The sequence below is a fragment of the Acipenser ruthenus genome, chromosome 2 (genome assembly GCF_902713425.1).
Source record: "Acipenser ruthenus chromosome 2, fAciRut3.2 maternal haplotype, whole genome shotgun sequence".
Lineage (NCBI taxonomy): Eukaryota > Metazoa > Chordata > Actinopteri > Acipenseriformes > Acipenseridae > Acipenser > Acipenser ruthenus.
In genome coordinates, this window is record NC_081190.1 from 53,328,505 (window position 1) to 53,344,524 (window position 16,020).

Sequence of the window (16,020 nt, forward strand, 5' to 3'; positions counted from 1 at the left end):
ATACACACATATCCTCAAATACTGGAATATACTTAATTCATTTATTCGCAACATTTATATACAGTACCTGAAACTTTTATCCAGACAACGGAAGAGTAATTTTCCAGTGTCAATTTGCATGTGGGCATATCAAGGAACCTTTACAGGCATCTCCTTCTTATCATATAGCCTCACAAGGATAACAAAATCTTTGTCATATCCTTGATCATTTTGACTCATCACACATTAAGCCAAAAGGTTGTGTTCTGCACTGTTCTGAGATGATTTCATCTAGGTTGGGTGCAACACAACCTGAAAAATGTCAAGTGATTTATGAGGATTATATTATTTGATTTTGAGTTTCAGTGTTTTAAAATAAAATATAAATAAAAATCTCAATGTACCATTTGTAATTCAGTAATACGAGAGAATTAGTAAGGGGTCTGAATACTTTTGCAAGGCACTGTATATATATATATATATATATATATATATATATATATATATATATATATATATATATATATATATATACAGTGCCTTGCGAAAGTATTCGGCCCCCTTGAACTTTGCGACCTTTTGCCACATTTCAGGCTTCAAACATAAAGATATGAAACTGTAATTTTTTGTGAAGAATCACCAACAAGTGGGACACAATCATGAAGTGGAACGAAATTTATTGGATATTTCAAACTTTTTTAACAAATAAAAAACTGAAAAATTGGGCGTGCAAAATTATTCAGCCCCCTTAAGTTAATACTTTGTAGCGCCACCTTTTGCTGCGATTACAGCTGTAAGTCGCTTGGGGTATGTCTCTATCAGTTTTGCACATCGAGAGACTGAAATTTTTGCCCATTCCTCCTTGCAAAACAGCTCGAGCTCAGTGAGGTTGGATGGAGAGCATTTGTGAACAGCAGTTTTCAGTTCTTTCCACAGATTCTCGATTGGATTCAGGTCTGGACTTTGACTTGGCCATTCTAACACCTGGATATGTTTATTTGTGAACCATTCCATTGTAGATTTTGCTTTATGTTTTGGATCATTGTCTTGTTGGAAGACAAATCTCCGTCCCAGTCTCAGGTCTTTTGCAGACTCCATCAGGTTTTCTTCCAGAATGGTCCTGTATTTGGCTCCATCCATCTTCCCATCAATTTTAACCATCTTCCCTGTCCCTGCTGAAGAAAAGCAGGCCCAAACCATGATGCTGCCACCACCATGTTTGACAGTGGGGATGGTGTGTTCAGGGTGATGAGCTGTGTTGCTTTTACGCCAAACATAACGTTTTGCATTGTTGCCAAAAAGTTCGATTTTGGTTTCATCTGACCAGAGCACCTTCTTCCACATGTTTGGTGTGTCTCCCAGGTGGCTTGTGGCAAACTGTAAACGACACTTTTTATGGATATCTTTAAGAAATGGCTTTCTTCTTGCCACTCTTCCATAAAGGCCAGATTTGTGCAGTATACGACTGATTGTTGTCCTATGGACAGAGTCTCCCACCTCAGCTGTAGATCTCTGCAGTTCATCCAGAGTGATCATGGGCCTCTTGGCTGCATCTCTGATCAGTCTTCTCCTTGTATGAGCTGAAAGTTTAGAGGGACGGCCAGGTCTTGGTAGATTTGCAGTGGTCTGATACTCCTTCCATTTAAATATTATCGCTTGCACAGTGCTCCTTGGGATGTTTAAAGCTTGGGAAATCTTTTTGTATCCAAATCCGGCTTTAAACTTCTCCACAACAGTATCTCGGACCTGCCTGGTGTGTTCCTTGTTCTTCATGATGCTCTCTGCGCTTTAAACGGACCTCTGAGACTATCACAGTGCAGGTGCATTTATACGGAGACTTGATTACACACAGGTGGATTCTATTTATCATCATTAGTCATTTAGGTCAACATTGGATCATTCAGAGATCCTCACTGAACTTCTGGAGAGAGTTTGCTGCACTGAAAGTAAAGAGGCTGAATAATTTTGCACGCCCAATTTTTCAGTTTTTTATTTGTTAAAAAAGTTTGAAATATCCAATAAATTTCGTTCCACTTCATGATTGTGTCCCACTTGTTGTTGATTCTTCACAAAAAATTACAGTTTCATATCTTTATGTTTGAAGCCTGAAATGTGGCAAAAGGTCGCAAAGTTCAAGGGGGCCGAATACTTTCGCAAGGCACTGTATATATATATATATATATATATATATATATATATATATATATATATATATATATATACAGTGCCTTGAAAAAGTATTTGTCCCCTGTCTGATTTTTGCAAATTTTTCACATTGTATTTGGTCAGATTTTTTTGTGGGGTTGTAGTAGTATATAGAGGGAGTCTGAGAGAAAAAATGACACCAAAGTTTGGTGCTTCTTTCATTTGTTTGGTGTGCAAGGTAATCAAACATGCAATCTTCAGATGTGAAAAAGTTATTGCCCCCCCTAGTTAACTCAACCCAAAGGGATAATTAGGGTCAGCTGTTTGAGTACTTTGGTTAACAACCAGGCCTGATTTGGGCCAGCCCTGCCCAATATAAATCTGACTAACTTTGGCCCTTACCATCAGAGTGAAGTTGTCAGCACACAGGTACTAGAGGCACATCATGCCACGAACAAAAGAAATTCCTGAAGACCTCCAGAAGAAAGTTTGGGACAGTAGTGAATCTTCCCAGGAGTGGCCGTCCTGCCAAAATCTCTCCAAGAGCAAGGCGTAAAATCGTCCAGGAAGTCACAAAGAACCCTAGAACAACATCCAGGGATCTGCAGGCCTCTGTCACCTCGGCTAAGGTCAGTGTTCATGACTCCACCATCAGAAAGACACTGGGCAAAAATGGGATTCATGGCAGAGTAACAAGGAGGAAACCATTGCTCACTAAGAGGAACATGAATGCTCGTCTCAAGTTTGCCATAAAGCACCTGGATGATCCTCAAGAGTTCTGGAACAATGTTCTATGGACAGATGAGTCAAAAGTGGAACTTTTTGGCCGACATGGGCCCCCTTATGTCTGGTGAAAACCAAACACTGCATTCCACGTAAGAACCTCATACCAACGGTCAAGCATGGTGGTGGTAGTGTCATGGTTTGGGGATGCTTTGCTGCATCAGGACCTGGACGCCTTGCCATCATTGAAGGAACCATGAATCCTGCTCTGTATCAGAGAATTCTACAGGAGAATGTCAGGCCATCTGTCCTTGAGCTGAAGCGCAACTGGAACATGCAGCAAGACAATGGTCCAAAACACACAAGCAAGTCTACATCAGAATGGTTGAAGAACAAGAAATTTAAAGTTTTGGAATGGCCTAGTCAAAGTCCAGACCTAAACCCCATTGAGATGTTGTGGCAGGACCTGAAACGAGCAGTTCATGCTCGAAAACTCACAAATGTCACTGAGTTGAAGCAGTTTTGCATGGAGGAGTGGGCCAAAATTCCTCCACCCGCACTGTGAGAGACTAATCAATAACTACAGGAAGCGTTTGGTTGCAGTTATTGCTGCTAAAGGTGGCGTAACCAGTTATTGAGTCTAAGGAGGCGATTACTTTTTCACACAGGGGCATTGGGTGTTGCATAACTTTCTTTAATAAATAAATGAAATATGTATCAAATTTTGTGTTATTTGTTCACTCAGGGTCCCTTTTATCTAATATTAGGTTTTGGTTGAAGATCTGATAACATTCAGTGTCAAAAATATGCAAAAATGCAGAAAATCAGACGGGGGCAAATACTTTTTCACGGCACTGTATATATACCGTGCCTTGCATAAGTATTCACCCCCCTTGGACTTTTCCACGTTTTGTAGTGTTACAACCTGGAATTGAAATGGAGGCTGTGTGGTCCAGTGGTTAAAGAAAAAGGGCTTGTTACCAGGAGGTCCCCGGTTAAAATCCCACCTGAGCCACTGACTCATTGCGAGACCCTGAGCAAGTCACTTAACCTCCTTGTGCTCGGTCTTTCGGGTGAGACGTAGTTGTAAGTGACTCTGCAGCTGATGCATAGTTTACACACCCTAGTCTCTGTAGGTCACCTTGGATAAAGGCGTCTGCTAAATAAACAAATAATAATAATTAGCATTTTTTGTCACTGATCTTTTTGTTACAATATATATATATATATATATGTGTGATTTTGGGAATGCTCATATTTTTGTGCTGACTTCGTTAGACATCCTAGATTGCTGTAGCCAGTGCTGTTCCATATCACCTTTTCTGTACTGAACAAATGACAGTTCCAGCAGTATTATTTTTTTAATTGACAGCTACTGGTAAGCCACGGATACCTTTAATAATTTAAATTTTGGAAGTGGTGATAGTATATACCTTGCCTTCCTGTTTCGGTTCGGGTATTTGTGGTGTGTATACCTCCCTTTTTTAACAATCCAATTTTTTAAGAGAAATTTCTTCTTGAAAACGGATTCATAACCAAATCGAGTATGATGTCTCCGTTGTCTGATGACATTTCTTTTTTTTCATTTGTAAAAATTAATTTGAAATATTACTTCAAAGTTTTCAATATAATTCTCAATAATGGTCTCTATAATAAGCAATATCACACGAAATTCAACTATTCTTACACCTCTTACCCTAGCATATTTATGTCCCGCCTGTGCTCAGGGCAGATCTTTGATGTTCCCATTGGTTAAATTCCCAAGACCTTCAACTGATACGGAGAATACCTTCAGGTTTATGTCCCGCCTCTGCTCACTAATTATTGGACCTTTTGATATATTTTTCAATAATACAAACTGTCTTTATGGAATATTTTGTAAATTATTTTCTTTCGGTCTGCTCGCCATTGAAATGCTTTGTCAAGGTCTTGTAGACCTCATATTCTCAATATGTGGGGAACCTGACTATATGGAATTCCATGCACATGGCATCTGTGGTGGTTTGTATTAAAATGTAGGAATTAGTTGTAATCTGAGTCTTTTCTTAGGGATACTGTAGTATCTAGAAAGTTTACCTGTTCTGTGGATTTGTTGAACTCCAAAGTGATGTTGTGGGTGGACGTGATTGCATTGTTGGGATTCTTGTTTTGTCTCCTCACTACCCTGACAAATTACAAAAAGATCACCAATCTAGCTCCATAAATATGCAAGGCTGCTTCCTCTCAGTTGGTTTCTGCCACAAAAATATGAACATAATTTGGAGTTAATGTCTATAGCTTTTCCCTGGATTTGAAAGTTGTGCTTCAGGGAGCCCATCCAGTTTAATGATTTTAACCGTGACCCTACTTAGTTTTGCCATCATTTAGATATGAATAATGGTCCTATACTTTTGTTAATTTACTCCCAAGTACTGAAATAGCTACTGTTTATTATTTTATGTTACTTAAAGTAAATCATGTTTAGGACGGTTCACAGCTTTTAAGTAATACAGTATTACTTTAGCACAATAAATATGTCTAAATCTCTTTGGACATTTAGTAAGTATGAAGCTGCAAATCTAAGGGAAACAGCCCCATTACCTGATATGCTGATAGCGCAGAGTTCAGTAAAAGTGGAATAATACAACCCTTTTGATATCAAACAGGATCTGTTTGTTTAAGTTACAGATTAAAAGAAAAAACAATATTTAAATCAGTAAAAACACTGGCATTGATAGTTTCTACAATGCACTGTTGAAAGTTGTTGATTTTTGTAGTACATAGCAGATGTTGCAATTTTATTTTCGCCTGCCATCTACCAGAGATTCCAACTGCTATGATCTGACCATAGCAGCTACATTTGATATTCTGTTACAGTGCCACGCCAAAGGGGTATTAAGCTATGCTTTTTATTGTAAAAAATAATTAAGGATCATCCATGAATGTTCATGAAGAGTTATTTTTATACCATGTGTATTTTTTTCCTGTTAGTTTTCTTTAATAATGTAATTAGTCTAAATACCCATTTCTGCTGTAATGTGTAATGTGACATTCTAACTGATGTCCATGTTACTTAACAACCGGTTTAAGGGTCCTTCAGAAACTGCCTCATGAAGTTCATCTTATACATTGCTTACTTTATCAGTTAATAAAATTGGAAGCAGAAATTGGACTCCCCTCCTAATTGGCTTGTCAGAAATAGTGATACTAGTACTCAAGTTTACTATGAATACTGCCGGACATATTTCTCTGTAAGGCTGTGTTCACACTGGGTCCATTTAGAAGGATTGGCCCGCACTTAATATGGTTTGGTACGTTTTATTGTGAAGTGTGAACAACAAACTGCATGGAAAACAAACCGTACCAAGTTCACCTAAAGAGGTGGTCTCGGCCCGTTTGGCAAACTAACCAAACTAAGTTTGGTTCACTTGCTAACCTCAATGTGAAAAAGGACTGGCGTTTTGCACATAGGAAACAAACTGTACCAGGTAACCTGACTCTGAAGTAAACATTAAGTTTAGTTCATAGTCTAAGGAAACAAATTGAGTAAAAACCTAAATATCTCAGGGAACAGCCTAGATTGTAGTGTTTTAGCAGGATGTGGCTTTCCATAATTGTTGTTGTGTAATTCTTTTTAAAAGTTTGTTACCCTTTTTAATCAGTATGTTTTTGTTTTAGCAGTGTTTTTACTCCTTTTGCAAAGCTTAATAAAGCTGACCCATTAATGGATGTTTATGCAGAAGAGTTTGAGATCATCATTAATTACTACACATTGTTTTGTGTCCTGATCCCATATAAAAAATACTATAGTTTCTATAGTTTCCAAAGGTATACTACAGTATGCTATAGCAAGCTAAAGTTTTTTTGGACAGTACTATAGCATTTTCTTAAATGGGATAGTTGCAGAGTATTAATATTAAAATGCAAAAATAAGTAACTATGCTGGATCTTTCCTGTGATGTATTTTGATCATTATTTTTTCAACAGTTTTGTCGTTTTAACATTTAGAGTCCAATTTTGATAGCACGTTTGTGATCATAATAAACTTGTCTGGAGGCGACGGCAGCAGCGGCGGACCCTCGGGAGGCGAACTCGGGATGAGAGCCCCTGGCCATGGAGGCGGGAGCTCCACTTCACCCTCATACCCTGTAACTGGTGCGGAGCAACAGGCAGCCCCAGGCAATGCAGTGCAACAGGCAGCCCCAGGCGATGCGGAGCAACAGGCAGCCCCAGGCGATGCAGAGCAACAGGCAGCCCCAGGCGATCCAGATGTGGCATCCCTGAGCAGTGCAAGGCAGGCATCCTTGGGTGGTGCAAGGCAGGCATACTTGGGCTGTGCATGGCAGGCATCCTTGGGCGATGCATGGCAGGCACCCCTGAGCGGTGCAAGGCAGGCACCCCTGGGGGGTGCAAGGAAGGCATCCCCAGGCGATGGCGAACTGGTATCCCCAGGCGATGGCGAACTGGCATCCCCAGGCGATGCACGACAGGGCAGCAGTGTTCCCTCAGGAGGCGACGGCGGCAGCGGACCCTCGGGAGGCGACTGCAGGAGGGGAGCCAGGACCAGCGGTGGTGCTGGGGTTGGCCCTCTTCTCAGCCGCTGCGACCCGGCGGTTTTCCCCCTTGCTCGGCTCAGCAACCTATGCAAGGGCGGCTGCGGACCGCCAGCCTCCCGTCCCAGTCCGTCCTGTCTTGAAGGAAGAGGCAGCTCCTGCTCCTCTCCCTCGGATGGTGGTGGTGGAGGAGGCGGCAGGGGCTCCTCCCCTTCTGGCTGCGAAGGCGGCAGGGGCTCCTCCCCTTCTGGCTGCGAAGGCGGCAGGGGCTCCTCCCCTTCTGGCTGCGAAGGCGGCAGGGGCTCCTCCTCTTCTGGCTGTGAAGGCGACAGGGGCTCCTCCCCTTCTGGCTGCAGTGGGGAAACCAGCAGGCATGCTCCATCTGCTGGTGGAGACGGGACCAGCAGGTACTCTCCCTCTGCTGGTGGCGGTGGTGGAGACAGAAGCAGCTCCTGCTGCTCTGCCCCTGTCGTCGGAGTTGGTGGAGACGGAACCAGCAGGATCTCTCCCTCTGCCGGTGGCGGTGGGCACAGCAGGTCTACCTTCTCTTATATGCAGGTGACCATCTCCCGATTAGCAACAAATTAATCACTTAATTAATTCGGGAGATGGCCACCTTCTGCACGAGGTTTTTTAAATTCCTGTGGATGGGGCTACCCATCCATGCTACTAAATAATATAAACACACGGCTACGCCGTCAATACATAAATACAAATAAACAATAACAAAACATACGGAGCTTCGCCGACAAATATAAATACAATAATAAATCATAAAACACAAATTACAAAATAACACAGGGGCGGAGGGGGAGACCCCGTTCTAAAATAAAATAAACAAATCAATGTACAGGGCACCTCGCCCTGTTACAATCCCCCTGCCACAGCAAAAATACATCATCGATGTATCGTTTCCATGTTACAATATAGAGCAAAAAACAGTTCTTATCTGGGTTATATAAAACTAACTCTTCTAATTTGCCAACAAACAAATTAGCACAGCTTGGTGCCATTTTTGTACCCATTCCAGTTCCTTGCATCTGTAAAAAAGGAGTTAAAGAAGACAACGTTTTCTAGAACAAATTGGTTGAGGGTACGCAAATAGTTCTATTGTTCAAGTAGTGTTCTAAAGAGTCAAGTCCTTGTTGATGGGGAATATTGGTATATAGCAATTCAATGTCTACTGTACAGAGGATCGTATCCTGCCCAAATGGGGGTAATTGCTTCAAAAATAGTAATAACTGCTTTGTATCCTTTATATATGACTTCAACTTTGGTACAAATGTTTATATTTGATGGTCTATATAGCTCAAAACTCTTTCTGTCAGGCCCCCAACTCCAGATACAATTGGTCTTCCAAATAGTTGAATTGGAACTTTATGTATCTTGGGGAGAATATAGAAAATGTGTTTCAAAGGATTTTCATTAAGTAAAAATGTTTCCATTTTTATTGTAATGTCATTGTTTAGCACACCTTCTTGTAGTAAATTTCTCAATTCAGTTTGATATTTTTTTGTAGGTTCTGATTTGAGTGCCATATAGAAACGAGTATCCTCGAGTTGTCTATAGACCTATATTATCATATGTATAGTTGTTCTTTTCAAGTTCCTTCAGTGCTTCTCTTTGTGCTTTCGAGATATTGTAATTAATGTAAGTTTTTCTTATCTTGAGATGTTTTTCAAGTTCCTGTTCTGTCAACCTACAGTATGTTTGGATTGAGTTGTTCCTATTTTTAGGCGGCATAAACATGCTTTTAGATCAAAAGATCTCACTCGTAGTTCTGGCCTTTTCTCCTTTCAAAAGTTGGCATCCCTGCATCTACCTGTCAGGTTTGTTGTTTGCACATGTTTACATACACTGCAGTTCAAAAGTTTGGAAGCAGCAAATGATTTGCAGAACATCCCATTTTTCCTCACTCAGACCCTTTACTAAATATCTTAGTTTTCCTTTGGTATAACCATCTTTTAAAAAATATACAAAATACTTAAAAGAGCAAGCCATCTCACAAGTGTAGTGGTACCCCTAAATGTTCTCATTTGTCTAGGAAAGCAATACAGCTGGGAATGGAAAGTTTGCTGTCTGATAACCACTCACAAGGTACTTGCTCAGTAAATACCTTGGTATCCCTAAATAGACAATTGTCTCATCTTTAAAACATATGTAGAAAGTTTTAATTTGTACAATGGAACCCAAAATATGACCACCTTGCTAGCTTAGTGGAATGACTGGGTATGCCAATTTCACTTTAATTTACTGTCAAAAATAGGTTTCTGGCTAAGGACTGTCAAGGACAAAGCAACATTCGATAATTTACCAGTCCAATATTTTGGGTAGAATAGAAAACAAATGTGCAACAGTGTTGGTAGTATAAGGTCATATTTAGGGTACCACTGCACTTGTGAGACTGATTGCTCATTAAAATATTTTGCAGTTTTTTTTAAGACTTTCTCTATTCAGGTCTACCAAGATATTTAGTGAGCAAGTAGTTTGAGTGGTGTTACCAGGCAGCATACTCCCCAGCACCAGTTTCTAGAAAAAAATGGCTTTTTGTGGAACAATTCTGCTTGCGAGATGGCTTGCTCATTAAAATATTGTACATGTTTTTAAAGATGATACAATAATCTAATTAGGAATACCAAGATATTGAGTAACTAAGGTGTCTAAGGGAGGAAAATTGGGCAATAAAGTCCGCACCCCCAGTCATTCTACAAATAACGTGTTGCTTCCAAACTTCTGAACTGTGGTGTACATGGCTCTGTCCATAAAGTCAACCTGGAAATTATTTGATTTGGTAAAGTTTGTACATTCCAGAACCGCATTGAGATAAGGGGATTTTGAGATGTTGAACTGAATAAAGTGAGGGTGGAAAATATTTAGAAGAATATCCTTCTGGCTTCAAAGAATACATGTATGGATCTGCACACAATTCATTAGCATTTGATCCCTGTTGCACCTGGAGCCTTTTCTAATAACATAGTTAACTGGTATAGTAGCTCCCTCTAGCGGTTTTAGTAATACCTGCATCAAATTGTCCAGACTTAAGGAATGTTTTTTTTTAAATTTTTTTGTAATTCTGCCATGTAAAATATCTCCTTTGTTAAAGGTACTGTATTCAGATTGTTTGATACATCTGCTATGATTACTAGCTAGTAAAATAGTGATTGTTACTAAATGGGAAGCAGGTTAAAATCAGCAAAGCATTCAATTGTGTTATTTTATTTATTTATTTATTTATTTATTTATTTACAAAATAATGCACACCGACCCTGTTTTAATAAGGGTTATAATTCAAAGACAGAAATTTTAAAAATCTGCAGATTGAGTGGCACATCCAGTAAAGGCGCTCTGCGTGGAGTGCAGGATGTACCCTATAGCTTGTACCCTCGCAGGTTCGAATTCTGGTGGCTTCGCTGGGGATCCACAGTGTGAAAAATGACAGATTGGCAGGAACATGTTTTAGAGGACATCATTTCCCGAGTTGCCAGGGGGTTGCAGCGGTGAACCGGGATAAAAATAATAACTGGGCATTCCAAATCGAGGAGAAAAACCAGGGTAAAAACCACTAAATTAATATATATATATATATATATATATATATATATATATATATATATATATATATATATACAGATTTTAATTATATTTTCTAGTGTTGTATTTGTGGTAAATATAAATTCAGATTTAGTATACAGTATTTTCTTCATCTTTATTTCACAAATGTGGAGAATTCAAACAATGATATACATAAAAGAATATCATTCTATCAGTTCATTAACAATTTCATCTGTAGCTCTGTAGTTCTCCAGGGTTTTAATCCTATTCCTGCTGAGTGGGATATAGCAGAAGCACCATTACTTTTGCATCTCACACTGCCAGTTTTGCATATATACTGTATAAAGAGACAACCACTTGATGTAACTGGCGAAGGACTCAGTTGTATCTTAATCTTGGGATATATGGAGGCGCTTGTCTCTCTGTATATACTCATCAATGTATCTCACACATTTTTACATATCTATTGAATATCAATTTGGCAGTTTAAATAAAACTTGGTAATGGCATTCCTTAGCATATGTTATTAAAGTGTCACAATCTGACTATATAAGGAAGCACCTGTCCATGTTGCACTTACATTTTCCCCATGTAAATATTTTTTTGCGGCAAGGATGATTGTTGCTGATGTACTTGTTTATTACAGCAAGACAAAAGTTGATGAATACAAATCATGAGCAGTTCTGTGTTTATAAAGCTATCACATCACAATGTACACTTTCAACCACATTGTTTGTATGGTTTGCACTGCCAGCCATCTCTCATCGTTTCAAAAGTGCCCTGCAGTACAATGACCTGTTTTAAAACCCTCAGTGTGTGCTGTGCGTCCATTTGAATATTCTTATCATAAGTTTAATTGTAAGTGCTGTGTACCTTTACTCTTGTTGAATATTATTCAAGTATCAGCGTTGTTGGATGTTCAATTTTCCACCCAGGCTAGTTGTTGGATTGATTGTGTCACCTGACTCTTTATGTTTAACGCCACTGTGATGCCATACTGTTGAGAAAACATGACATGTAGGCCAAGACTAGGTTAAAGATAATAAGTTTGCTTGCCTTGCTTTTAGGAAGTTTGTTTTTGTTGGACCTAGATCATTTTATCTCAGCACTGTCTTTGGGTTCAAAGCATGTTAAGGGCTGAAAAGCTATTAAGGGTAAACAGCTGGTTGGTTGAATAGTTGAGGACAATATCACATACAAGACTACCTGAAAGCAAGGCTTTTAAACAGATTTATGTGTTCTTGTGTAGTACCAGATATCATGTTTTCTATAACTTTTTTTTTTTTTTTTTTTTTTCGTATTTCAGACCTAGGGGCCAATTAATAAAGTTTTAAGGAATGTTTTTTTTTGATGCTATAAACTAAATTGGCAGTTCATGAAACCAATTCTCAACTGTTTGAGATATTTGTGTATAGGATCCTGTAACAGGGTCAGTGTCCAATCTTGGACGCATGCATGTATTTGCAGGAGAGAGCAAGATGCTCTGTAAGTAGCTTTGGATAAAAGCGTCTACTAAATGACTAACTCCTACTACAAATAATAATAAGCCAAGAGACACTTGTTTTAAACTCAGAAAACACTGTGTGTTTAACCAGGGCCAGAGTTTGTTAATTATTGTATAGGAAAAGGACAGGGATTAGATAGTACCACTGTGTATATTGACCAATGGCCTACTATCGCCTGTGTGGCAGGTCAACATCAGTGCTTTCTCTGCCCTTTATGCGTGTCTGGCGAATAACCCACACATTAACCCTTTGCAGACAGCCCATTATAATATCAATATGATTGCATACAATGCTGTGACAAGACTATTTTTTTTTTTTACATTAGTATAAAATCATTTGTCAGACTTTTTTGTTAGCCAAGTTTTCGTTTTTTGTTTCCTTTTGAGAGAGCTGGTGATCACAAGTACAGAGTTTACCTAAAATCCTAATAAATCAGCCAAAATATTCATAAACCCAAAAAGTAATGAACAAAATATGAACTGTAGTGAAATATTCATAGAGAAACTTCAGGTATGACACACCAATCAAAACACATTTCACTAAAGCCCCAAGCCAATACAGACACTTTTTTTTAATGCAGTGCAGCATTTCAGTATGGTTTAGATGAGTTAGTGCACCGAAGCTCTGCCTCCTTTCTAGATGGCCAACTTCCTTTTAACCCTGGGAATGAATTGTCAGGCCAAACAGTCCAGGGTACTCTGTTCCCGTTACTTAGCGCCCTCACAGGTCGGGAGGGAGATTTACCACCAAAGATCATTTTATTTCTGTCACAGGCCACCACTGCACCCTTACCTGACTCATGTTCTGACAAGGCTTTCCACCACACACTGCTTAACTGGTACAGTAGGTGGGTTCACTTCAGACAACATGTGTAGTCACCATTGGGTAAGTGCTAATTAAAAAAAAGCTAATTAGAATAGTTGGAATATTAACACATCTGGAGTGAGAAAAGTTATTTATTGTCTACTTTTCCAAGTACACAACTTTAATAACCATTTCAGCTTTATTGGATTTTGGTTTTGTTTATGAAGAACACAAAGACATGTGTTTGAGATGCTGGAAAATAAATTTGATGTATGTGTGGCATAGTAATGTACAGAACCCCTAAAGGTACATGGTATAAAAATTAAAATGGAAGGCTACTATCTTGTGCGCACACCTTACTATAATATCTTACAAGATAGTAAGTCGTGCTCACGAGATAGTAGCCTCCCTTTTTAATTTACACCATGTCCCTTTAGGGGATCTGTAGTAATGAGACCATTGAAAGGAGACATAATATGTTACACATGCATTTTCCAACCAATCAATCCATTAACTTTGTAAATCTTTCTTATCCATTTATGACACTGACCACCACTTCTAACAATACGTTTTCTTTTTCAGGCTCAGTGATTCATTGGATTTGAACAGTGGCATCACTTAAAATACCAAACATGCGCTGACAAAAGCTACTGATGCAGACAAAATTAAACATGCACAGGTCAGTATTGATTTATATTTAATTCACCTGTATGTGTTTGTTTTAGCAAATTGTGTAAATAGGGCACTTGGTTAATTCACTAATATATTAACAGCTGTCACAGCTGCACCAGTTCACTGCAGCTTCAATTTAACAGGAGAGGAGAGTATACCTGAGACCCAGCCATTGACTTTTGTAGTAGACAACCCGTTTTTAAGTGTTGCTGGTTAATCCTACACACTTAATTCCTACTGTGCCCTCTTGTGGACATCCTGGGCTTTGCAATGACATCACATTTTTGCATTTCTGATGTGTACAACTTACTCTTCTTGTGTTTTACAAAATGGCGAAGGTGTCAACAAGCACATTTTATGGAAGGAAAAAAGGTAAGTTTAAAACAATATAATTTCAAACGTTGTTTTTATACAACTTCTATTGAATATTAGAAATAGACATCTCAGGAAGTAATCACTCAGTGTTTAGAGCAGTTTACATAGATTTCACAACAAATACAAATCATTTTATAAATGTCCTCTGTAGTGGACATGAGGACACAGTTGAAGGATTTTGTGGGCCAAAAGTGACACGTATGTTTTAGTTTTGTTTTATTGTGTGTTTTATTTGTCATTAGTTCTCGGATGTTTTTAAACTAAAAAATGTGAAATTATGTTGTTTTAAATTGAATTAATTATCATCCCATAATATATTAAAGCAGGGCTGAAGTCTCTGAAGCAAGACAACACATTCTTTTTTGTCTGAATATGGGTTTTAATGACTATATTTAAATATAATTAGATTTTCTAATAGATTTTTTTAAAATTATTATTTTCTCTGTCACAATAGATTCAAACCTGTCCTACCACAGCCACTTAATTTCCATGACACCACCTTATCAAGAGCAGACTGGAGTCCAATTCAATATTTCAGACAGTACATTGATAGTAAAGTGTTTGAGGGCATTGCAAGTTACTCAAACCAACGTGAAATTCAAGTTTCAGGAAGATTTTTGAATACATCACAAGAAGAAATGAAGACCTTCTTAGGCATTGCAGTGTACATGGCATGCCTTGGATACCCGCGGATCAAAATTTACTACGCCAAAGATACAAGAGTACCAATAATATAAAATGCAATGTCCAGAGATGGGTACTTCAAGCTAAGGAAGTCACTGAAAGTTACCAATTACCTTGATGTGCAAGAGGAAGCAAAGTCAGACCTGTTATGGAAAGTCAGTTAAATTAGAATAGTCAAAATATGATGTTACTTCTCATTGTGACTAATTGTTAAGCTAGTCGCATTTGTTCTACAGTGCGAGTCCCAATGTCCACTACAGTGCACATGTAATTAAAGTACAATAAAAATAATTAATTGATATTTTTGTTGGTTATATGTTTATTTCACCCCAAATACAAAGAAAAGCTCAAAAGTTTTAAAATTGAGAAACATTTTTTTTGCTGGGTCTCAGGAGGATACTCGATTGCAAATAAATATTTGTGTTTAATTGTATTAGGTGTGTAATCGCTTCACTTAGAAGATTCACCTGACACTGCATTCAACTCTGTGCTGTGCCTCAACCAATGGCAGGCACAAAATGAAACTTGCAGGAAATGTAGATAAGGGTCTGCTCTACAATTTATCAAAAACTGACAAAAAATCCAAGGTTACGCGATTTGACCTAGGTGAGGTCAAAGGTCACAGATTTGCACAGCTTTTTTATGTTGTTTATAATATATAATAAATAGATAGTCCTATTTGAGAGCTTTAAAATGACACCAATGTCAGCTTTCTATGGAGAAAGTTAAGACCAAATCAGGTCAAGCTTTGATGACCTGTATCTCATGAATGGGAGGTCACTCAGGCCTACAATTCACAGTGTAACCATTTCATCCAAAGACAATAATATGTGCAAAAGTTTATCAAAATCAGAGGAGGTCAAGTGAAAAATCACCGTTTTTTGATTGATTTCATATGGAATGACCCAACAGATAAACTATTTATGATTACATCTTGTGAACAGTTTGTTTTTTAATGTTTGCTGTCTGATAAAGTTATTTACAAGCTAGCACAGAGTCAATTTAAAATCACTGAAGGCCAGTAGGTTCACTTTCCTAAAACTCAAACA

The 16,020-nt window shown here is 38.5% G+C and overlaps 1 long non-coding RNA gene across 2 annotated transcripts; it reads left to right on the forward strand.

Annotated features, from left to right (window-relative positions):
- Nucleotides 1-12,840: 12,840 nt before the first annotated feature.
- Nucleotides 12,841-15,270, forward strand: LOC117408475 (uncharacterized). 2 transcript variants are annotated; one of them, XR_004545383.2, is made up of 4 exons: nt 12,841-13,321; nt 13,823-13,919; nt 14,251-14,284; nt 14,742-15,270. It is a non-coding gene; the product is annotated as an uncharacterized LOC117408475 (long non-coding RNA). The 2 variants fall into 2 exon arrangements; XR_004545382.2 differs by lacking the exons at nt 12,841-13,321; nt 13,823-13,919 and having other exon boundaries at nt 13,940-14,284.
- Nucleotides 15,271-16,020: the final 750 nt, after the last annotated feature.